The sequence below is a fragment of the Zosterops lateralis genome (assembly GCF_965231275.1).
Source record: "Zosterops lateralis genome assembly, chromosome: Z".
NCBI classification, from domain to species: Eukaryota; Metazoa; Chordata; class Aves; order Passeriformes; family Zosteropidae; genus Zosterops; species Zosterops lateralis.
This window is the reverse complement of record NC_139800.1, coordinates 18,490,301-18,516,999: the sequence shown is the minus strand read 5'-3', so window position 1 is coordinate 18,516,999 and position 26,699 is coordinate 18,490,301. Positions and strand designations below refer to the sequence as shown.

The 26,699-nt window shown below is 36.5% G+C and overlaps 1 long non-coding RNA gene across 1 annotated transcript in view; it reads right to left on the bottom strand.

Moving 5' to 3' along the window:
* LOC310922902 overlaps positions 1–26,699 on the bottom strand; it is a 44,347-nt gene that overhangs the window by 6,269 nt on the left and 11,379 nt on the right. Inside the window, exon 2 of the long non-coding RNA XR_014592513.1 lies at positions 6,616–6,677. This is a non-coding gene — a long non-coding RNA (uncharacterized lncRNA). The remainder of the gene's footprint in view (positions 1–6,615; positions 6,678–26,699) is intronic.

The window sequence follows — 26,699 nt, the reverse complement described above, 5'->3', positions numbered from 1 at the left end:
GGAAGGAGAGGCCATCTTAAACAATAGTAATAATTACAAAATTATAAAACACAAATTATAAAACCAAACTGGAGCAATGAAAACCCAATTGGAATTGAATTTAAGCACCACCACAAATGAGCATTTCAGTTAGCCTCTCTACAAAAGGCTTTCCAGCTTTTTGTCATGGACAGGTAACAGAAAATCTGGTGCTACACCAAAAATTTGTGATCAGTCAACTGAATTCTGAATATCTGAATTCTGTCCATGGGCTTTATGAGGTTCTAGGCTGCCTGAGCAGAAATCTGGATGGCCATCTTGGAGAACTGCAGAGGTCTTGCTACAAAACTGCTTTTATTGTTGAGCATCGTGGAAGAGTCTGATAGAATCAAGGAAATATTTAATTTGTCTTACTTATCACTGAAAATGTAGTCTTTAATCTTCCTTTTAAGGTTTAAATACTCAGCTCCACCTCTAGGTATCTAGCAACACCTCCTATCACTAAGGTAATGTGTTGCATGAACACTGAGTAAAGACCTTTCTCCATATAACAGAACAATTATTTTGTAGTTACAAGATACTTCCTTTTTATGGCATAAAGGAAATGTAGCTCTAACTAGAAAAAAGAGTTTTATAAAATTTAATGAAAAAGGATATATATAGTGTATATGAGAATGAGGGACAAAGAATGGCAGTGATTTGCCTGATCTCCCAGAATATCTAAGTCCAGTACTGATTGTATATTTGTGTGATGTGTGGTAGCCCATGGGGGGTTTTTTTAACAGATTTTGGATTTAGAACCCAGAAGAAAGAGATATTGAGCTTTAAATAGGTTGAGCCACATGGCCAAGCCTGCTTACAGGATATGCTAATTTAAATGCTTGGATTTCATAGAGATAGCTTCTCATACAGAGTAATGCAATGTTTAAAATATTACAAAGATGTTGCAAATGCTCCAGCTGCCTTACCAGCATATATTTTCGAGGTCTTTGTATTGTGCATTCAGGAACATTTTAATGGCTATTTTCTGTAGTGTCAGCAAGAGCCATATGCCTTTTTTAGTTGTAAATTACAGCCTTAATTTTCACCTGTGCTTGCTTCACTTTCACAGTGAAGAGGAAATGATGGAAGAGGAATGGAAACACTTCTAGAAATGCTAAGTAAGAAAAAAAAATAAATGGACAATTAGATGTAGAATACATCTTGACAACACTCTGACATCTTGACAATATTCACTGCACCAACAAAAGTATGTGCTGGATTCCACAGGTTAACAGATACGAGAAGCAGCCTAAAAAACCAAATAGCATTAATTTACACTTAAAGTTGAAAGTGTAGCCATGCTCTGAATGTCTGTTATGGAAAGATTCATGCTAGGCAAAGAAAGGCTGATAAATTCCACCAATTTTACTTCGTTCTTGCCAAAAGATAAATCTGAGAGGTCTTGTATAGGAGAGGTCAGTCTTTCCTTGTTGGAAATGCACAGATGGGTCCCAGATAACAGACACATCTGTCTGTTATAAACAGCAAAGTTTTACTAAAATTCTTAAATGTTAAAGGCACCTAAGAGATATATATTTGCATTATCCCTCCCTGTCAATGTTATCCTGTTTTACCACAACTTGTTTATTCCACCACTCACCATTACTAATGGAAATAATTCTATAATCCTGATTTCTAGTACACTGGAGAGTAGTTAAGACCTTGTGAACATTTAAATAGGTTATTTTAGACAGTATGAATGTCTAAAAGGGTTGTTTTAGTTCCTGTAGATATTACTCTAGGGACAGTCTATCCCCTACACTTCTGAGATAGTCTGTCGTCCACACTGAGTCAGCAGGGTGGCTCTTTGATCTCCAGAGTACCTCCAAAGAGCCAATGTACTGTGTGGCAGCTCATGGATCATCCCTGCCTGCAAGAACTCTGCAAACAAACCAAAGTTCAGCAGCCATGCTCCAAGCTAACTAAAGTACAGACCCTTTGCTTTGCTGAGAAAGTGTATGGACTGGCTGCAGTGAGTCAGTCAAAAACTTCTTGCTAAGGATGGCTGAGTGAAAAGGCACAACCAGGATGAAGGACAGGACAAGCAGGTCTATAGCAATGCCATAAATTTGCAGAAGAATATTCCACATTTGACAGGCATAGTTTGTGCTCCCATTAGTGATTGTTTTGAGCTACAATATGATTTTAGATGCAAGCTATTTCTCAAATCACAAGTGGCATAAACTATTTCCACATCTCTTGTCATCCCATGTAGGCTTCCCCTCTCATTACAGAACGCCCTTAGTTACCTCTACCTCTGGCATCTGGACCAACTCACTTCAGGTGATTCTTTATGAAATGCAATTTAAAACACTAAACCAATGTCCTGGGTTGCAGTGTAGGATGTACACAAAGTATTTATTCTATCACCATCTTCATGAACTGTTGAAACCAGGTGGGCTAGTGTTTTCCCAAGCCCCCTGCCTCTTCTGCTAATGGCCCATTAACGCCTTTGGGGTGTTTTTCTGCTAATGACTTCTGGGGTGTCTCCTGCTAATGGCCCATGAGTCACAGGTAACTCCCTCCAGGGGTTATCTCTGTTAATGGGCCATCAAGGACCCATTTCACACTTCTCATGCTATTGTGAGATGCTCTGCCCAGGGGGAGGAGCCAAGCATTCTCACCTGGATATAAGCTGGGATTTGGGACAGTGCAGTGGGCACTTACCCACTGGATTCCCAGAGGAGCAGAGCTCCCAGACCTCTCTACAGGATCACTGCTTCAGGAAGAGCACCTCACCTGGACTGCTTCCACCATCCTGCTCAGGTTGTATTCTGACCCTGTCAGTGATTCTTTGTGTTATTGCATTTATTTTATTTTATTTTTACCTTTTTACCTTTCTTCTTATTAAATGATATCTCTGACTTGGAGCCTCTCACTCGTTTTGTTTTCAAACCACAACAACCAAGAAATCCAGAAGGGACATGATGGAATATTTACTAGGTGAGTTTTTAAAATGAGTAAAATCTACAACAGTTTTTCATCTCCTGTCTTCTACAATTATTTCCTTTTTGATTCCACACTGCAGGTTTGGTCTATACAACATGAAAAACAGTCTAAAGGGATCATGTATCTGCTACCAATCTAAATGACAATGAATTCAGAGAATACTTTATGATACTTAATTCTCTATTCAGACATACTCTTATTAATTAACCATAAAAAACTTTCACTTAGAGTAGAAGCTTCTGAATTGACTAACACATTCTGTTGATTTCTAAACTCAATGAGACTTTTCTTTTGTTCCTCAGGGGATTATCTTTTGCAAATACTGGGACAAGAATTTTACCTCAGAAAAGGACAAACTATATGTGATTTATTTAAATTTCTGTTCCTTCCCTGAAGTTAAAGAAATCATTTAATACAATTATTAAGAAAGTTGTTTTCAAGTTAGAGTTTTACCACAGAGGAAATTACTTGAGTAATCCTTTAGTATCTCTTGGAGCAAATACGTTTTAGAGTGCAGTGTTCCAGCAGACTTTTTGTTGCTTTTGTTACTTTGCATGATTGTTAGTATCTCTTCGAGGTAGTCACTGCTTAATTAAAATAACAATAATAATTAGCTAAAACAAGGGCTTCTGTGAATGTTCACTACTGAGCAGAATGACAAAGAGGAAAAGAGAGATATCTACACACATAAATACACCTCTCACAATGACCATTTCTGACTATTTGAATTTTGTACCTTGATTTTCATACTAGGAGCACCTAGGAAACCTGAGCTCTCCCATAGCCATAAAGCATCCTAAATCAGTTTTTAGTGAAGCTGTTAGCTGTCACATGGAGCAGCATGAACTTCCTCAGCTGAAAGGGCAAAGTACTGGAAGGAAAGCCCTAATGGAGAATGGTTTTGTGCAAATGACTGTCTGGAGCACAGTGTAGCACCAGGACTCATCTTTAAAAATACACAATATTTAGTCCATAATATGCACGTTTATGTGGACAGTTGCAAAATTAATATCTGGATGTCACTGACTAGATAGATTACTACAGTTCAGGTAACTTATAAAGTCAGTGCTGCAATCAACTTTGGTACAACAAATAAAAACTTCTGTCAGCAAATAATGTTCTGTTAATCCATTGACCGCAATGGCTTCTGAGTAGTTATGGTCTTCCAAGTTATTCATCTGCAACCCAAATGTCAACAAAGAGGACTTGGGCACTGCAACAAGTGCTGCTTACCTGCCTCAGAGCTACAAATTCACTAAGCAGAAGGACCTACTCCTATTTTCTGTGTCACACAGAGCCACACTCTTAACTTTGTTAGAAGAGATGTTTTCTGTCAAAATTCTGCAAGAGCTTGAGGGTGTTCAATGGAGAAAAAGGAGATGTGTCATCTCTGTTCTGCTTTGTTCTGCATTTCTCTCAGCTAATTTCCATCCTCTGTACCTTCATTTGTAAACTAAGTAACAACATATCAAGATTTTTAAGGCCAAAGGGACCATCACATTAATCCCAGTGATGTGTGTTTGACCAAGCATGTCTTCCATGTAATTAATTACATAATATAATTTTATACATATAAATAATACCATTTTATTACATCCTCTAAGACCTATGTGAAATAAATACGTGCAAAAGCCATTTTGATTATGGAAAAAATCTATTAAATGAAGAATGGAAGAAGTGAATAGAAATGCCTTGTTTATGTCATCTCTCTTAACTCAGTAACATTTTGTCTGAAGACCTCTGTTGTGGTTTGAAAGCAAAACGAGTGAGAGGCTCTAAGTCAGAGATATCATTTAATAAGAAGAAAGGTAAAAAGGTAAAAATAAAATAAAATAAATGCAATAACACAAAGAATCACTGACAGGGTCAGAATACAACCTGAGCAGGATGGTGGAAGCAGTCCAGGTGAAGTGCTCTTCCTGAAGCAGTGATCCTGTAGAGAGGTCTGGGAGCTCTGCTCCTCTGGGAATCCAGTGGGTAAGTGCTACATGTACTGTCCCACATACCAGCTTATATCCAGGTGAGAATGCTTGGCTCCTCCCCCTGGGCAGAGCATCTCACAATAGCATGAGAAGTGTGAAATGGGTCCTTGATGGCCCATTAACAGAGATAACCCCTGGAGGGAGTTACCTGTGACTCATGGGCCAGGCGTTGATGGGCCATTAGCAGAAGACACCCCAAAGGCGTTAATGGGCCATTAGCAGAAGACACCCTAAAGGCCATTAGCAGAAGAGGCAGGGGGCTTGGGAAAAACACTAGCCCACCTGGTTTCAACAGTTCATGAAGATGGTGATAGAATAAATACTTTGTGTACATCCTACACTGTGTGTCCTGTACACCCAGGACACTCTCCAAAGTTAATTTTTTTTTTAAATATAGATGTTTACAGGATTTGGGTACTGAATGAATTTATGGCCAAAAATATTTTTTAAAAATTATAATACTTCGAGTTATTAGAAACTGAATAGCAGAGAGTAATTTTTCAAAAATTTTCATCCCATTCTATCAGGTTTTCCAACTGAATTGAATTATTCCTTTTTGAAAATATACAGCATATTGTTAATCTAGTATAAGTAAATAAAAACTTTATTTTCATAACTTCTTCCAGCTATATCTTTAATGAGAGAAACAGTCCCTTTTTTCTTTCAGAAGGTCTAAAGATCAGTTGAACATTCAAATAAATCACCATGTACATGAAGACAGGCCTATTTCCAAGTTCTTCTGAAACTCCCCCATGATTCATTTTACAGCAATAAATGTCTCATCCAGCTATTATCTCAGTGAGTTAGTTGCTGCTTATTTTCTCTTTATTTATCTCACTTGAAAAACCTTGATATTTGGCACAAAAAGTTGGAATAGTCATGCTTTAATAGGCGGTTTAGGATCTCTATAGTATCTTCAAGGTTAATTAATTCTGTTAAGTCTTAAGTTTGAAACTAGGTAAGATCCAGATCCGTCCATCCTTCCTCTTGATATATCCTAATAAAATTGTCCCTGCTTGGGAGAAAGCTAGCAGAACAGGAACCTCCTTCAAACTGTTTTCCTGCTCATGTTGTAACTTGAGAAGCTTTTAACTGAGATACTTATATTTCTATAGCAACTCCTTTCAACCTTTTGTCTTCTGCAGGAAAGAAGGAAGAGGAAAAAAATACTGAATTTTAAGTTATGTATATCTTGTGCCTCCCTATTTTTTACACCACAGATAATGAGCAAGCTAACAGCTCAACAGGATAAAATGCATCGGCGTAAGCTTTTAAATTTTTGTTAGGATATCTTAGTATTTCTTAGTATAATAGGTGACAATTTTATCTTGTGCTGTTTAAAATTAGTAGTTTTATATCAAATTACAGAATGGTTTAGCAAAATCATGCAGAATACAATAGCAGCTAACCATTGATTCTAAGTAAACCAATGTACATCTGTTATAGAGTATATTACTATTAATGTAACTTATTAAACAGAAAAAAAAAGCAACCACAAGAAAAGCTTTAGAAGCAAATAAACAAAATCTGGTAATCTTGAACTATTCCTCAAATGTTAATTATCTCAAATTGAGACTGATGAAACAGGATCCAAGATACTCCTCAAAAAAGCAATAAACACTGTGGAACAATTTGCAAATGATTGAAACAATGAGGTTCTTACTTCCAGCCCTGATCTCTCACTGCCTTTGTCTTCAGGGGCTTCAGCAGGTTCATTGCTTACCACTGAGGAGGAAGGGGAAGACAGTAAATTATGTGTATCACTGATCAAAAGCAAACAATATCAAACAACTAAGCAACACAGCAGACTCGTTGGCAATATCTATATTCAGAGGCCAAGGCTTTTGCATAATATCATTGATTTTAATGGAACTAAACCAGTCTGCACTAACTGAACCTCTGGTCTGACATGGCTTTTATAAAGATATCACAGGGCGGGGGAAAAGAGAAAAAAAAAAAAAAAAAGTAAAGTTTCCACCTGTCTGCTCAAGATTATATTTGCTGCTCCCTGTGGAAGAAAAGAATACACATTTCTTTCCATGCAGTCTTTGTAACATCTTTGTCAAGAGATCTGAAAAAATTGTAACAGTGACATAATCCTTGCATTCTGGAAAAATGTTTTCACTCTAGTGACAACGAAAGACAATTCCAGTAGGAAAACCAAACAATAAAATATTGTCCCCAGTCAAGCTTGAGAGTGTTTAATTTGCACTGCAGAATGCCAGGGGGTGTATTTTTAGAAATTGCTCACAAGGTCTGTGTTCCCACCTGTGAAAGCCTTATGGGTGTTCCTGGCCACTGCATTGCCTTCATATAGAATGAGATCTTCAGCATGGAGGATTTGGAGCATTGTTTTCAGTGAATAATTATCAGGACTTGAGCTGACTCCTACCTTTTGCATCTGTGTCAGTTTCTCCTGAGAGTCAGATCCCTTATGCACCAAATATCTCTGCTCTGAGTACTAAACAAGCTTGTAAATCTAGCAGATGCAGCAGCTTCTGGAATCATCGATGAGGAGGTTATTATCCTAAGTCACATGCTTGCAATGAGTTATTCTACAATGAAATAAAATGTTTACATATCTCCTTAACCATAATGTTTTCAGTGATGCAACACACACTGCTTCTTTTTGGTCTTTAAAGCTCTACTCTATAGAAATAAAAATCTCCAAAAAGACCCTCTCTTCAGACCCCAATTGTGAAGTGAAAAATACATTGTAGAAGCAGCTGAATCACTTTATTTTGTACTACAGGTCAATGTAGCTTATTTGCATTCATTTTTCAGTGTTCTTGAAGCTCTTCTCACTCCTCTTTTCAAAGTCTTCTTTGTCCTCTTTGAAATTCTGTGATTGCTCTCATATTGCCTGAAGTGCTTGGAAAAATCTCACTCTCCATGGAGAAGGCAGAGTGATAGGAATAGAGCCATTTCCATTCTGGTTTACAACTAGCTTTTAGGAGAGAAGATATTCCCATTTCCGTGCAAACATCTATGCACAGGGGATGAAAGTATAGGGTAGCTGCAATCACAGAAAAACACACACTATGGTGCCTCTTTGAAGCTCTGCAATTTTTGCCACTGTTTCCTTCAGCCAGGTATACCTCTCTGGTCCAAGTCTGCAGGAAACATAACACTTAACTTCATAAAAGTGTTCTATATTGTCTCTCTCATTTTGAAGTGGAAGGCTATAGTAGCAGCTCTCTAGTTTCAGGATCCACAGCTTTTTCTTACTTTGGAAACCAGCCACCCCCCACCATGCTGACAGCATTCTTTCCATCTACATTCTTCAGAGCTTAATAATTTCTAAATTTTACATTAATTTCCAGATGCCTTTCCATCTCTTAATATAATTTTTTACTCCTTCAGTTTACAATGAAAATAAAGCTTCAGTAAGTATAGTTATTTAGATATTACTAAGATGATATGTGGAGCATGTTATGCCAAAACAATCACATATTAGAAAATAATGTTTATGTTCAATAGGAAGAAAAAGAAGAAGAAAATCAGGAAGGAGCATAGAACTATAAGAAGAGGAAGAGGAGGAGAGAATGCTTCAGTTATGAATGCAATACAAAAGCTGTAGTGTCTATAATTAAATAATTTTTCTATTAATTTGTCATCTATACATCTATTTGTCATCTATACATCTAGGTTTTCTCATATAAAGTAGCTTCACATATTGTTCTAATGTCTTCTCCCAAACTTTTTTCTGATTTTCAGTATCTTAACATTTCTCGCTTATACCTATGGATGCTGGATATTTACATGGCAGCAATTGCACCTGCTGCAAACTCAGAACAACCTCCCTCTTTTTTTTTTTTTTTTTTGTCATAGCTCTGACTTCATTCTTCATGATCTTGCTGCAGGAAACACCTGCATTCCTATCTAAGAACCTGACTTTGCAAAAACTCTCTTCTGAATGCTGTTTCTAGTACAGGCTTTAATCTAGCAAAGTAAAATAAATTCAGTCTATCATTAATGAGTTACAGTTAAGCATAGGCTCAAACATATACATTAGTTTCCACTGAGCCAGACCTTGCAGTATTGTGTAATTACTTGAAACATTACAGTACAGATATTTTTATTCTTCTCCAAATTTCAAATGCCCAAACTGCACATGACTTTTCTTCTGAAAATCTGACCCCAATCTCAAATGTATATTTTGAAGTTCTGTTTATTAGACTTCCACAACAAATTATGAAACCTTCTATTGGTAGTATCATTTTTGCAGCTATTTGTGCTCTGATGAATTGTTAGTTTTCAATTTTGCACTAAGGTATTTAAAAGAGACATGTTAAAATGCGAAAATTACTTTATTTATTAGGACTCATGCAAACTAGCAGATTGAAACAACTAGTGAGTTTTTCATGTTACTCCTAAAATAATTTACTTTTAACTCTACCTTTTATTACACACCCTGCAGCTGCTTCAAGTATTTAAAGTCCATATCCTCTTGTTCAGGGTTCAACTTAATAATGAAATCTTTATTATTCTAGTAAGGAATGCAGAATTGTACTTAAAATACTGTGATTTCTACATACTTACTAATTCTTTATTAGCATTGATCAAGTATTGATAGTGTTCCAAGATAACACTGAGAATTAATCTGTTAAAACATATTTTCTGTATCATTCTACTAGAAGGAGCAGGAATGCAAAGTAGGCTCTTCCAGCCCCATCCACGATAAGCTTGCAATTCTTCTTGGTATTTTCACATGCTGCCTGAGGCAGGGGAAGCTCCTGAGCCACACTTTTCTCTACTCACTGTAAAAAAACCACCAAGCTTCAGGCAGGTACCTGAGGATTTGCTTCCCTAAGAAAGCTACTTTGCCTTCATTACAATTGGTAGAAAGAAACAACTTCCAGGCATTTTTTAGGTTAGAATTTAAAAGAAAATCAGTTGTGTATTTGAAATAAAATAGCAAAAGGAATAAAATGTTTTTGAATATTTATCTTTAAAATCCCGGTTTTTCCCAAAAAGCATAGGAGATTTTAGTCAGATAATAGAAAGGGGAAAAAAAACCCCAAACATAATCTGAAAAAAAAGAGACTCAGAGAAGCTTGTAAATGTAGAGGAAATTTTTGTCTACAAAATCTGAGTATTTGTCTTAGATATAATACTATAGAATAACCTATAAGTATAAAGCAGAGTCTTGAAGTACTTTTCAGTTTTCCTCTTAACAGGATTATCTATCAAAATTACATTTTAACTCTTTTGTTATTGACTCAGGTGATCAAACTGCCTTCCTCTTCAATCACAAATGACTTGCAAATGCCCAGGCTGGTCAGTGGTATGGCATTCCATTGTCAGGAGATGGCAGTAGAATATGAAAGCAGAAATTTCACTAGAAAACACTCCTGCATCAGCATATTAAAGTGTTGCCGTTGTGGAGGACTGATGTGGATGTGGTAGGCTGCTTACTATTTAGATAAAGGTTGACATACTTAAGCATTTTAAATTAATAAAAATTTAATTTACAAAATGTCAGGAGAATGTGTAGTACATATATATACTCTGGTACAACAGCACACATGGCTGTGAAAAATGAAAAGCAGTAGTTGATGCCCCAATTGTAGAAACAACATGTTAGCTTTGTTGGTGCTCCCTGTGCATTCTGCTATTTTCCTAAGCAGTTTAACCATGAAAATCTGCAGGATGCACCTGATGTATTCAAAACACAGAAGTGCTTTCCCCACCCTGCTGTCATAATGCCATGCTATGCAGAAGAAAGGCATCAGGCAAAGAACAACCTTCCTCAAGAACATTTGCATTTTCTAATACACAGCTAAGAAATAAAGAGGAACATGAAGTTGACACTTCTGAAGTGCAAACTTGAGAAAGGGTTTCACATCCAAACACTGGTGTTGAGATAAAAAAATGAGTAGAGTATTTGCAGTGAGTACTTTAGACCCCAGAATAAACTTTTTGTTCTTCCCCTGAATTTTCTTCACTACTGTGTAGATCCCGTTCAAATAAATGGAAAATGATATTTTCAACTTTTGAAAAAAGAGAGAAGCAAGAGGCAATAGATCATGCTGCCTACTGCATATCTCACTAACGTCAGATATATCTGTAGGTGCATTTGTAGATACTGTAATATACATATATATAAATATATGCAGTATACTGCTATGTACAGATACGTGTAGATACTGTGAACAAAGGCAAAATTGGGAGTTAAAAGGATGATTCTGATGTTCAGAAAATCCTCTAAACAAGACCTTGAAAATTACAATTATTCCAGTTTTGAAGATGGCCCACTGTTGTAAATGTGTCCTAAAAGCATATTCCTAACACAGAAAGTAAGTCAGACTGATTTCCTAAATCCTTTTCAGAAGAGTACAAACATAAATTCTAACAAACAATTCTCAACACACCTTGAGAACAGAGAATCCTTTATTCCAGTGATCCAGTAGTTTTCTCAGCTTAAATATCTCAGAAGAGATAAGAGTCCTCTAGGGAAATCAGACCAACAAATCTGAATCATTCATTGCTACAGAAAATTTCTGAGTTCTCTGTCTAAATCTGATGGAATTGAAGTGGTTTGTGACTGTAACACAGGCTTAGAACAAATGTCTGGGAATTAGGAAATGTGAATTTTACTTTGTAGAGAATGCCATTTTAATGAGCAATTCCACCTCTTTAACCCCAGAGTATCTCTCTGCCTTCAGCTGCTTGGAAAATCTTCTGTTAAGCAACTGTCTACAATTTCTCCCTAAAGACCTTCATATTGCATCCTGCTATGGTTTTCTTTTCAGATTTTCAAATTTTGCTCTAAAAACTTGGGTGTCTTGAATAATATTACCTTCAGAATCCTGTTCAAAAAGTTCCTTGCTTTCACTGTTTGTCATTTGTCAAAAATATGCCTCACAAGTTTCTGTCTGTGCTTGCTTTTCAGATTTAGCAATCAATTATGTAATATTATTATCATTTTTTAAAATGTAGATCGTGCTTCACATGACTATATGGAACTCCGGATGACCTCAGATTCAAGCAGCCAATTGAAAACCTAACTATGTCAGTTTTTCTGTTTCAGCCTTTTTTAAACTTCTATTCAACATTTTTCAAACACAATTGGACTAAGTTTCAAAAAGGAGTTTGAGATAGCATGTGATTAAGATAGTAGGATTCATTTAGAAGCAGATTCAGAATACACTCCTGTCGTCCACTTTTAAAACATTATTTCTTCCAGCATTTCTCTTCCTCACCAGTTTCACTTCACTTTGTAAGGTCAGTCCAAGGATTTTGAGGGAAACATTTAGTTTCAGCAAATTTTAGGGGTGCTATTTAATTTTAGAAAATAAAGGATCAATTAACTGAAATATGGTATCAGTCATCATGAAGATTTTACAACCTCTCATTTTGCACATGTACAATACACTTCACCTTTCCCTTGCACCTTCTTTTAATAATTGAGTCTCAAATTAATCTCATTCACTTCTGTCTGGCATTTGCTTCTCTTAATTGATAAGCTCTTTTCTTTCATACCACAGCATTATACAGCCCACCACCGTCACCAAGTTCATCATAAATTAAGAACAGACTGATACTTACTTTCTCTCTGAAATACCCATATCAGTTTGCCTTACTACTAAGGCTATACCGAAGGAATGTCACATAAATAAAAGCATATCAAAGAAAACTACTGTATTCCTGTGATTTTTTTAAAATATATAGCCAATGCTATCAAAACTTTTTGTTGGCATACAGAGTTTAAAATCTCTCCCTGAATCATTTTCATCATGTAATATTCAAGCTTAAGGACATTACACAGGTCTATAATAATTCTCAACTTATCTGGCTTTATCACAATGATTATCCAGCAATCCAGCAGAATATTTTTAATAACAATCTGACTACTACAACAAACACAAAAGTATTTCCTTTTCTTTCTGCCACCTATAATATAATAAAATAATATAATTACCTTCTCAATGCTATGTGAAAGTCCAGTAATTCATAATTAGTTTTATATTCTATAAATACTTGGGGGTAGGAGACATCATCTGTAATGTATCTTGATTCTTGATTTATGTAAGTCATCCAGTTATTAAAGCCTTTTTTTTTTTTTCTTTTTTTTTTTTTTTACCATGTACAAGGTAATTAAACAGGTTAGAGATGTGATGGTAAATACTTTGTGCTTCATCTTACTGCCCCAGTCTTTCCACTCGAAAGCGAAGAATCTCTCCACTGAAGTCAAGCCAACTGAAACCATCTACCTCAGGTAGGTGAGGTTTCTACCTGGTTTATTTTTGGAGTCATAAGCTTCTCTTCAGTCAAACTTTTTTATCTCTGTCAAGAAACCCAGCCAAGACTTCATTGCTGTTGGCTTAGTGGGACTTTGTCATTTTGCCTAGTAAGAATTCTGCAGTTCTTGGAAAACCTGTGAAGAAAATTTGGTGTCTTTATGCATTTGTACCTTTTATTTTACAAGTGATGCAACAATCCTCTTTCCTGACACCTCTGAACGTGTTGAGACCTTTTAATGAACGATAATTGTCCTTGTAGCCAATCATTTTTCTTTCATGTTCTGCTTTAAATAGACAAATTCCTTCTTTTTAAAACCTCAGAATTTTGTTTGTGAAACAGAATTTTTATTAACCTTGCAAATACTTGCTATTTCCAAACTCATGTCCATCTTTCCTATGTATTGTGTTTTTACATTAATACCTGAGTCTCATGGGAAACCACTCAAAATTATTTGCCAGATTTCAGCATTTCAGAAAAGCAGTTTTCAATTCATGCTGGGAAATAGATTTGATATTTGAACCCTCTGGATTGTGTCAGGTGATCTGACACACATTTCCTAGGAATTCCTGAACTGGACTTGGAGTGGCATGCTCTAATGTCCAGTCACCTGCTGGAAAAGTTCTTGCCAGGATCCACTCTCTTGAATAGGATTGCTCTTGGGATGCCATAATACATATTTAAGGAAGTGCATTAAATCTAGACTCTTGTTAGGGTATTGCCTTGTTCTAAACCAGTCAATATCTCTAACAGCCAAAACAATGACTATAGGAATAGTCATTGTGGTGGCTTGGCAATAAGGATCCACCTCCACCTACCCCCTTGGATTCCTTGGTGGCAGCTCCCTATGTTACAAATTTACATGGTTTTAAACTGTCAGAGGTTCAAGTTCAGCTCCTTGCTGAGTATCTCATACAGCTTATCATTGAATTGGGAGGTAAGATGAATCCTTACATTTTTTGTAAGCACAATACTAGCCTTGAGTTTCCTGAACTTGGTAATTGTCAGTGTATACGAAGATGCCCGACTTCAAGGTCGTACCTCCATACCACAGCCTGGGAACTTTCCCAGCAGGGGAAAGATCTCTACCAAGGCAGAGTCCAGACAAACATTAATCACATATCAGGTTGGTGAGGCTGTATTACTCTGTGCCAACCCTATAGCTCCTCAGAGATGCAGGTTAAAAGTACCTGCTTTTATACTAACCTACTTTTAAAAGTACCTACCTGCCTAGAAGATGGCTAGGTACATTCTTTTACACAGCCTCCTGAAAGATGTGGGCTATGGATGTGAAGAAATGGTAAAAACATGAAGATTTGGACCTCCAGCAACCCACAAAACCCCTGGAATTATTTTTACAGGACTTGATTAGGCAAGGAGTCAAATTTGCTGAGGACCATATGAATCATGAGAAGAGCAATAAGAGACGAACATGTACTTGATTCTTGTCTCCATTTAGCTTTCTCCAGCCAAGGACTCATTTAACTCCCCTTCAGAATGGTGAACTTAGGATCTTGATTAGAAACTCTCCCAGGTATTACTAATATCATCCCTGAGTTACAAGCTCATGTAAGAAATTATTGGCAGATACAAGCACAGCCATCCAAATCAGGATCAGTTCTTTCCTTGAACACCCACACATCTTTTTTTTGTGATCTGCCTATCTGTCAGAATGGTGAGTTGGAAAACTGACATACCTCCTTCCTCTGCACTGCTGGCTCCTGCAGTGTTAGTACAGTATCAACAAACACTGCATCAACTAAAACTTTGTAGATTGTCTCCACTATGGTATAACTGAATCAGAGGTTTATCAATGTCTGGAAAGCTTACTCTGCAAGCCAAGTGCATACATCTTCATTGGGATTTCAATAGGAGGGTATCTTGTCTGAATTTAAACACAGTGCCTTACAGCAGAAGGGAAAGGGGAATTTTTTTTCTTTTTCTTTTATCTAGCATATGTGGAATGTTGAAAAATGTATAAATATAACAATAAGTGATAATGATATCTAAGATACCTTAATTAATTTATAATATTTGCAAACTAGTTCCAAAACCAGAAAAATTAGTTATTCATGGGAAAACCCCTATTCACATAAACCAGCTGAGAATGCCAAGAAGTTTCCTACATTGTATTAGTAACTTGTGTTTTCTAAGAGAATAATAATAAAGTCTGCTTCTTGTATCCTTTCCATAAGCTCTCAGCCTACAATACACTATGTAAATGTAGACTGCCTTTTTACAGTGTGACTTCTGAACAAAGGAAAATAAATGGCCTTTTGATACCAAAGGAATTGACTGCAGGAATGATCCTATTAAAGCTGGTTGTCATTATTTTATGACCTTCTCCTACCCCTAACATAAATGTCGCTCTTTAAAGAAACAGTGGCAGAATATAAAGTGCTTTTTAATCTCCACTTAATTTTATGGAAGAGTAAACCACTTAAAAACAGAAACTAAAGTGTTTTTGTAACATGTAACAAAAAAGTGTAATTAGCAATAAAATAAGATATTCTCATCTTGACAGACAAATGGAAAACATGGGACTCCTGGAAAGCTTCTCCCACTGGGATGCATGACAAAGGCAGAATCTTTTGAAGTTGTTACACAGAAATTCAAAGATAATTTGGTTAATTATTTAAATTTTTCATATAACAAATTTGAAACTGCTTTTGCCTTCAATTCAGATGTATTCTTTGAAAGCAATTTCTTTTGTACTTGAACAAGCCTCAGAGATTCATATCTGCATGGACTCCTTTCATTTCTACCAATTTGCCTCAATAAGTGTTTAAGAAGAATAAAGGTTCAGCTGAAAATAGCTGGGCACATCTCAGGGACACCTACAGAAAAGCGGCATCTTTACAGAGACCACAATACAGTCTAAACATTAAGAAAATGGCAATGCCCTTTTAAAAGTTTGATTTCAAATTCAATGTTAATGTATATTGCATCTTCAGCTTACATCCTCTGCTCAGATTTTTCCACAGGTTTTATTGCAGAGGCATTCTCTTTTTCAGGTGGGTGGTCCAGGATGCCTTATATCATCCCAAGTAAGTGCACTACACACTTAGCCACAATTTCTTTTTGTCTTTGAATTTAGGCATATTTTATGAGTGTTGTTAAATACTACTTTCCAAGGTTAATATTTGGATACCTGATTAGGTATCAGAAATATTTTTTTAACTGAAGGAGAGGTTAGGCATTGGAATAAGTTGCCCAGGGAGGTGATGGAATCACTGTGTTTGGAAGTGTTCAAAAGGCATCTGGATGTGGCACTTTGGGGGTTCAGGGATGATTATTGGTAGTGCTGCAGGACTTGATGATCTTGAAGGGCTCTTCCAACATAGATGATTCCGTGGTTCTGTGATGCTTGAAAATGTTATTAATTTTTTTTCAAAAATATTTATTTTCAAGTTCAATAAGGGAGACTGTAAGAGGCTCCTATGAAGTATCCATTTCTTCTCATGCAAGTCAGTAGCTTTCTTATAAACTGACTTAAAGACACTATCCCCAAGACCTTTTGTGGGTGTAAAGAGACCTGGCAGAACTTCGGCTCTCATTCTCAGAAAACTGAATGTGTACAATGCATGTTGAATGTTATACATTTGTAGAATGAAGAACCATGAACAACAATTTGTGAGGGAAATTGATCTTGAATATGGAGAGTAAATGGTGAAAGCCCAAGCTACAGAAGTTTGGCGGGCACTGTTCTCATATGTAACCATATTTCATCATCCCAGAATACATCTATCAGATTTCCAGTGCAAACCACAAGCCCTGATTTACCACCCTGAAAACACAAACACACACAATGACTTTACAAAACCACATCCTGATTCCTGACCAGTTGTGTATAAATTCTCAATCCTGCTCAGCTGGATCATAATAAAAAATCATGCAGCAGCGTATGCAAACATGTAGCTGCAGGAGAGGAGAAAAACAAGGCAGAGAAAAGGAAAAAATATAACAACCAGTAAGATCTGGGAACAAGAAGGATTATGAACAGAAATCCAATATAATAGTTTCAAAATACTACACATGCCATAAAGGTCTTCAGAAGCACTTTGTGGTCTGCTCAAATATTTTGTCTTGCTTGGAACTTCTCAGTAGCTACGAAATAAAAAGCCTCTCTTGAATTCTGTGCAACAGCTGCTGCTCCAAATGGCTGCATTTGGTGAACAGCAAATACAAATGGTAAATATTTTAAGAATGGGAGGTGACCATCACGTGACATAATTTCAGTTTTCATTTTCTTTTTCCCCCATGAAAGGATGACTCACTATGATAGCTATAAGCTATCTCAACATGTGCAATAATCAGATAGTTTGTGTAATTCTCAGGTGGACATAGGCAAAAAGCAATCTTGTTCTTACAGTTTACTGCTATAATCCAAGTAGTTAACTCTTCATCACATATAGATCTCAAATACAAAGGTAATCTGACACTTCCTTTTGTGGTATAAATCTAACATCATTCCATATGAATATATATCACAGTATATCACAGTTTAGGATACAGAGCACAGTTAGCCTAATGTGACTAAAATTAGCAAACGGAATCTCTCGCAGGCCCTTGAGCTTTACCAGACTGCCTCTGTTCAAGTTGTCAAAAGATTTTACTCTTAAGTATATCCTACCATATAGCCCAGCAGATCCTACAGACACAAATAAGCAAAGCAAATGTATCTACACAAGCAAAGCATAGAAGTCTGTTATCACAGAAGCTTGTTACCTTTCCAACTGTGGAACACCAAAATTACGCAGTGAAACTCATGGTGGATTTTTTTTCAGAACCAAGGAGGGGAATATCAGCATGATTTTTGCATCATGTCTGATTTTTGCAGTCTCTTTCTCACTCCTGGTGTAGGCTTTCTGCTGTTTATGAAAAGTCCAATATTTGCATCTTTATGAATGAAGATGAAAGAAACATTAGTTGAAATGAAAGAAATGGTGTCTGAGGAGGAGTGGAATGGAGAATAAGTGTTCTGCACCCACAGAGTACTTAGGAAAACAGTCTGGTGTTGTTCAAAATAGCAGAATTTAACTTGTGATTATAATTGGCAATGATGCAGTTATAATGAAGGGAAGAATACTGAAATGGTGCTAGTTTGTGGCCTAGATACATCTGAAGATATAATTATACTGATTTTGCATATATGCTTGCATAAATCTGACATGTTAAGTAGCAGGAACTGAAAAGTGAATATGATTGATTTTGGGTCTCCTTTCACTTGACTGTATATATATCTTACCTGCAAGAGTTATGTTGTAAACACACAGAGAAATCCTCTATGTTTCCACTGCATCAGTTTATAGCCTGGCATTTACCAGATATTATGTTGTATTTGCTGGTACATTGTGAATCAATCTACTTATTAACTTAAAAAAGCCAGTAAGAGAAATAAAGAATTGTTCAGCAACCCATCATAAAGTGCATGTCTTAGTTTCTCATACAGTGTGCCTATTGATTGGTAAAACTAATCAAATTAAATTAACTGGTGTTTCAGCTCTACAACAAAAATTATAAACACAAAGCATCTCAACCAATCCTCCAAACAACATTCAAAAAATCATAATACTTCATAATCCAAATTATTTGCCAGAAGAGTAACTGATACTGAGATGTTACAGGGTGGACCTGATATTTTCTGAGCCTGAGAATTGCTAGCTCTTCTCAAGGGAAACTTTTCAGCAGTTTTCTTTTTCCCGAAACAACCTTGTGTAAACATTTTTTTTTCCCCATAACAGGTGTTGTTAGCTATTTTTGTTACTTAGTCAGTGGGAGAGGTGTCAGTCCTATGGACCAATAACATGTCTTCTTAGCAAAGCATGTTATAAAAGGGCTGAATTAATTGTAAATAAAGCCTTCTGATTTCTACTGCCTTCTGACTGGAGGCAAGCATCTTTATTTCCTGTCCTATTGTGACATTACATTATTCTTTTCATCTTTAAGACTGCACTAGGTTAGTCTTGCACTACTTTGAGTTAGTATTATTACCTAAAAATAATAAGATATACACTGAATATAAGTAGGCTCCACCTTCAAACTTGGAAAGAGAGTTGTCCTACTTTTTTAATGTAGAACATCAGAAAATTATTTGGCTAAAACATTTTTAGTTTGTTTCTCATGGTTTTGGCCCTAGATAACTTTTTACTGATCTATCATACTTCCTGTAAATTTTCTTTGTAGTAATATGTGACAGCCACATTAAAAAAAATTCTATGAAGAAATTTTGCTGTTCAGAAAATATTGACTCACTTCTCCTTCCATTGGTATCTAAAATCACATTGCCATTGATTTGAGAAGAAGTAGAGATATGCTCTGTGTGATTACACAGGTATGGCACCTCTTCATATTTCTTCAGCAATTTTCACTTAAGGCAAATTGCAGGCTTTTGTAACCATCATGAGGAACTTCAACACTGAACTCCACCTAAACTTGTCTGATTAGAAAGTTAATGCTCTATTCAGACGCTGAGATTATTGTCTTGAAGATTTCAGCATGCAAGTGTCTCAAGAGAGTCTCTCCTTTCAATTTTCAAGGTGAAGCTCCTTTACTGTCTGCAGCATTAAATACAATTAAAAAATACTTACTAACTGCCTTCTAAATTTTCATAAAGTTGATAAATAGAATTATATTATTTCTGGTAATTATTTCCTTCATGGAACCATAGATTTGGCTACAAAATCTTCAGAAACAGTATTATTTGCTTATTTGAATGCCAGATTTTGATAAATCTAAATATAAACAAAAAGCTAATCCATTTCTCAGGATTATTTCACAGAATCAGAGAATGTTCTGAGTTGGAAGGAATGCATCAGGATCATCGAGTCCAACTCCTGGCTCTGCATAGGACACCTCAAGATTCACACCATGTGTCACAGAGCCTTGTCCAGGATTGGTGCTGTGACCCCTTCCCTGGGGAGCCTATTCCAGCACCCCACCTTTCTCTGCATGTGAACAACTGCTTTCTATTTTCCAACCTAAACCTCCCCAACACAATTTCATGCTGCTCCATTGGGTTCTGTCTCTGTCACCCCAGAGAAGAGATGACTGCCTGCCCCTTTGCTTGCCCTCACTAGGAAGCTGTAACTGCAGTGGGGTCTCCCCTCAGTCTCCTCCAGGCTGAACAGACCAAGTGATCTCAGCCACTCTTCACATGGCTTCCCCTCAGACCCTTCACCATCCTTGGGACCCTCCTTTTGACACTGTCTTGAGGTTAATGTCTTTTTTCATCTTGTGGCACCCAAATCTGCCCCCAGCACTCAAGGTGAGGCCGCCCCAGTGCAGAGCAGAGGGGACAATCCCCTCCCTTGCCGGGCTGGCCATGCTGGGCCTGATGCCCCCAGGACAGGGTTGGCCCTCCTGGCTGCCAGGGCACTGCTGGCTCATGTTCCACCCACCATTGACCAGGAGCCCCAGGTCCCTTTTCACAGTGCTGTTCTTCAGCCTTTTCTTCCCCAGTCTGTACACACAACCAGAGTCTCCAGGTGCAAGAATCTTTCACTTGCCCTTAAATTTCACATGATTTGTGATTGCCCAGCCTGCTCATTTCCTGACAATTTTCACATGTTCTTTCTTCCTCTGACAAAGTCAGAAGCTCCTCCCATTTTTGTTTTATTGTCAAACTTGCTCAGCATCCCTTCCAGTCCTGTGTCCAAGTTTGAGAAAATGTTGAAGAGCAAAGGCCTGAAGATGGAGCCCTCTGGAACCGCACTAGTGACAGGTCACCAGTCTGATGTCACCCCAGTCACTGTAACCCTTTTGCCCCACCCATGAGACAGTTGCTCACCCATGGCATGATGTATCCAGGAGGATACGATGAGAAACCGTATAGAAAACTTTGCTGAAACCCAGGAAAATTCAACTAACTGACTTCCTTTGATCAACTAGGTGAGTTATTTCAAAGGACTAGATATTTAGAAGATACTAGCTTGCTGTAAAAAAAAATTGTATAATGCTATTTTCTTAGTGTATGGAATGAAGCAGTGAAGATTGCAAAATGTTCTAGAATTTATATTAAAATTATATCAATATAAAACTTCCTAACATTCTGGTTGTTAGACTAGCTGCCATTCAAAATATGAGATGATATAAAACATTCCACTTGAATAAGAAAAATACACAAATCTTCAGTGGATTTAAATACAAAGCCATAATCATAATCAACAAATATATTTGTGTTCTAAATGTGTTCTTAGGGCCCTAACTTACATCACTGAAGTTCATGGAGGTTAACATCACCAGGATCAGAAGCTGTCACAGATTTTTAGCTCAAAGACATTGCTCTGTCATAATATTTACCAGAAGTTCATTAAATTTTTCAACATTTTTGGCACAAGTGTCATACCAGTAGGAAAGCTGGGTAGTCAAGAAGACACCTAAACTTCCAGAGTGAAAATGGACTTACTAGTTTTAGGGAGGCAAACTCAAATTTTTATAAGGATAAATATGATTATTATTTTTCTTATTCAGGAACAATTGCTGCTTTTCCCAGTCCCTAACTGAAAGTGCTTCCAGTGTGCATGATTCTTAATTAGTTCAGTCTCCTTGGTAACTGCTGGGAGAATAGAGACCATTGTTATCCTATGGCTGTGTACAGTAGGTCCCATTGTGGGAGGATAGGAAGAAATGGAGCTGACCTTCAAGAAAACCAGTAAACAATTACTCTAGAGGAAATTTCAAACTGTTATGTAGAGGTGAAGTGCTGCAGATGATGTTACTTCATCCTCACTTTTGAGTTTTCCTAAATAAGTAATTAACAGAAGAAAATGATTGTACCTTCAACTTAGATTTCAGAGATCACATTTTCTTGAATAAAATGTTATTGTCTTTAAAAATAAAAGGTCATTTCCCATTTCAGAATATGGACATTAGTACTCTAAAAAATACAAGAAGATTAAACAAACCAATACTTTAGTTTATTTATTTAGACTTATTTGAGGTAAGTGTCTTCAAATAGCTGGGTAGTTTATTTCCCAAAATTTAGGAAGGGCTTTTTAAAAGACTTTTAAAGGCTGCAAGGTTAACCTAAAAAGTAGTCATGGAACAACTGAGGACTACAACAGAAGTGCAGATAACAGGAATCCACAAATTTAAGTTCCAGTCCAGAGGATAAACAAATGAACACAATGAAGATTCTGAATGACAGAACTTTTGGGGGAATTTGGGGGTCTTTTATGTTTCAAAAGCATCATTAATGCTCATACATGACTGATACTAGGGATGTGAGAGATCAGAACCTTAATTTCTGAGGTATTTATTAGTCAAAACCTTATTAGCAACCAGAAAAAACATTCAGGATTAAACCATGACAAACTTTACTTAACTGGAATAGTCACATGGAAAGAGCACATATCTACACCTCTCTTACAAAATATAGAATTATCAAGTAAATTGCCCATCCCTGCAAGCAAAAATTTATATTTTTTTTATAAATTAGTGTGAATTTTACCTTCTCTGCCAATTACATGAGAAGCTACATAATGTTAAGTTGGCTGGCCTTTGAATTGAGGGTTGTCAGGAACATATCTAGAGGTTTATATTTTTTTTGACATTCTAGCTTCATTTGCACTTGAAGCAAAACTTCTCATTAAGGAGAAAGTGACACCTTCTTTCTGTGATTTCACCAAATTGTATCCTGAATAGTAAAATCACTTCTAGCAAAATTCTCCCTGCAGCTTGTGATGTAAGCTACAATCATCTCTATTCTTCTCTTAAAGAAATCTAAGGACCATTACTTCTTTTGGTTACATTACCACATTTCACCCTAAAAGTGATACCATTCATGGCCAGTGAACTTATTCTTTTCTTGTAACTTGTAACAAGAAAAGTACCCTCTGGTTTGGAACCTATTTGAGAAAAGTCATAAATACTCATCTCAACTGCTACAGATAGAGATTAAATGACTGATAAAAGCTCCCGCAATTAAGACTGGGTTGATTTTCTGTTTTAAAATCTACTCTGAAGTCTGCAATATTTCAACACTTTAAAATAGGTTTTGTGAATAACACAGAACATTCTCTTTTAAAAAAAGTTCTTTCTTTTTTTTTCTCTGATTTTTCTTTTTTCTAAACCAAATGTACTGATTTCTGCCTCTACTTACTGAGCTGAAAATACTATTTTCCTGTTCAGAACCTACATCTAGGAGGTAACATTTTCAAGCTGCTAATAAATGAAACAATTCCACTATGTTAAAAAAATCATTCTGTGTGTACATTTAGAAAATCTTTACTGAACATGCAGAGTAATTAATTAATTTTCATAACCTCATTTGTCATGACATTGATTCCATCATTGAACTTCAAGTGATGTTGTTTCCCATCCCACAATCCCAATCATATCTGGTAGGTGTACTGTGATGACAGTACATAGCAGAAGGAAAACCTGCCATCTTCATTTCCATAGTACCTCTCGTGCCAAAATGACTTCAAAGCAACTGTAAATAATCCAGTCAAGAAAAACAAAAAGTTATGTCCTACAGTAAAATACCTTATTTAAAATGGTTATTCATTGGTTATGTATGATGTTATAACTAATATTTAAAATGTGATGATGTGAAGAAAATGGTGAAGCTTTATGGTCAAAATTAATTATCTTGCCTCAGTTAAAATATTGTGAGAATACACCAATGGAACACAGAAGCATTCAGGAGCTGAAGTTTTCCTTTCCTCAGCTCATAGCCTTCCAGACTCCTTTTTCCCCAGTGACTGCCTGTAACAGTTTTTTCCTCAAAGTAGAATTATTGCAAAGAAGAACAGGAAAATGTTAGAATAATATTTTCAAAGAAATTATAACATCAGTTAAACACCACTGCAGTGGTTCGGCTTCTCCAATGGGTGCAGCTCCGGCCAGCCCTGCCGCCACTACAACCAGGGGGCCACTTTGCCAGAGGTGTGGGCAAACCCGACCACGGTGCGGATAGTGCGCAGAATAGAAAGGCGGGACTCTCAGGGTGTGCAACCAAGGGGTGCGTGGTCCCCAAGGCAGCGCTCCGAGGAGAGACGCTGACCTCGGAATGCCACGGCTCTTTATTGAGTGGGTTACAGGAGTGGGATTGCGTGGGACCAATCACAACCTTTTGCCAACGTATAATGAGGGAATGCACAACTTTTGAACCAATAATAAGTAACTTGGGGAGGAGGAATACATGATGAGGGGGTGGGGAAGTTATATAACTTAAAGATTGACACTTAACAGAAAAGTGGTAAACAACTATTATGGGATAGGGTTACCAGGACAACCAAGGTTTTGGCGGGAAAGTCTGGGGGAAGGAGAGAAGGGGAGAAGGAGAGAAGGAGAGGGAAGGAGAGGCCATCTTAAACAATAGTAATAATTACAAAATTATAAAACACAAATTATAAAACCAAACTGGAGCAGTGAAAACCCAATTGGAATTGAATTTAAGCACCACCACACACCACTAAATTAATTTTAAAAATTCATTTAAAGAAGAAAAATTTCAACAGAAAAAGAAGATTAATTGCTACAACTTCTGATTCAGATATTTTCCAAATAAAAGTTTTCCTTTTGTCTTTTTTAACAAGAAACTACATTTTTTCATAAGCTACTGCATTCCATCCAACAGTAATAATTTCTTCAAGGACAATTACATCAAAGATTAAGGCAAGTGCTGTTTGTGTTGGCAAGGGACACAGGGCAGAGCAGTGAAATTAGTGGTGATGAGGACAGATGCTCTTCATGACTCTGCTGCCTGGCTGGGTCCCCTGAGCTGTGTGACCATCACATTTCGGCCACATTTGGGGCACTGGCTCAGTCTTCCCCAAGCCCATTGTGCAAAGCAGAACACAAGTAAATGTGCTGGTTGCTTAAAACTAAAAAACTAATGAAGATGCATTTTTAATTGATTTTCTGATGTATATTGAACCAATATATGATGGAATAGTAGAATAGTGCTGTAGAAAGGAGTTTTTTAAGCAAAAAATACCTTAAAGGAGAAGCATTTGGACATGTGAAAATCAGGATGGTGAGGGGAATTAAAACTTTATAAAGTTTGCCAAAGCTTACTTATAAACATGTCATTTTTCTACAGAGACACTAACTATTTTTATACCCAAGTTTAGGATTTACATATTAATTAGAACCAAATGTAGCTAAGTATTAGTGTGCCCAAACTTGCTAACTTTGTCCCTGGAAAAAACACTAAGTCTTCCCCAAAAGGAACAGGATAAGCTAAATTCTCAGGTCAAAGACTCAAATTATGTAAGGTATGAAGTCCTACAAGGTATCTCTTTTCTTGTTTACTATTATTAGCTGGGTTTTCTACCACCCAAAATCTTATCCATTGCACTAAATAATGAGCAAAAATACATTAACTGTTTCAAAAAGAGTACAGTCATCTTCCAGTTAAAGGAAATTAAATGCATGGGGTTGGTGCAAGGAAAGGGACCACAGATAAACAATTAACTAAGATACAAAAAACAATCTATACAATGGCTGAAAAAATGAGCAAAATACTGTTATTGTAAGTAACATGGGAAAAGATATGAAGAAGAATTGTTAAAAAACGTTATTTAATTGCTCTGTTACAAGATTTTTTCCATTCTCAGGGACAAGAGGAGACAACAAATACCTGAAAGGCACAGATGATTGTTGGGCAAAAAAGGCTGTGAATTTTGCTGAAGTGAAGACAGAAATCACCTTTCCTATGCATCTGTAATCCAATGAATCAGGACAGCTGCTAGTAATAAAACTTCTAGAGATAGGCAGCAGTTGGGTTTACTGCATTAAATTAAAAATTGAATTAGTATTACATGAGAATTGTGTCTTTTTCTCTTTTTCACTTTGAATAAAACAACAGCACTGAGATTTATAGTTCACATAATTCTATAGAAAATGTTTTCCTGAACACCTTCAAGGTATATCCTCTTCCTATATTAAAAATAAAATACAAAATTACTTAAATATTGCCACTTAGATGATTGCTTCAAATGATCACCATAGGTAGAAGGCCCAACTATACAAAGAAATACAATCTCATTAGTCTTGATTTCCTTTTATTGGAAAATATTAAGTGGAAGAAATAAAAGTAATGTACTTGAAAAATATGAGTTTTCATTCTGGTGGTGACCCCAGAATGCTTTTTGTTTTGCTAATATCACAAACATACCAAAGTTGTGTTCTACAATGTAAGAGTTAAATTGTAACAGCTTGTTGGAACAAAAGCTGCTCATGAAAGCCATTCTAGCCTCTTTAGAACCTACTTCTATTTCCTTTTCAGTGCACAGGAGATTTTTGCTAACAATATTGGATTTTGTGTCAGGCTGCTTATAATTTCTGAACAACTCATCAAGCAAATGCATCAAACACACAGACCAAACCTATACCATCATCATAATCTATACCTTAACTAAAAGACAGAAGACACTGAAGTGTGTTATTTGAAACTGCATACACCCAAAACACACAAGAAAAGAAAGCAGACGAATTGGCAGCTGCTTCCAATTCCTGCCTACATGATAAAGTCATCACCACTAACACTGGAGT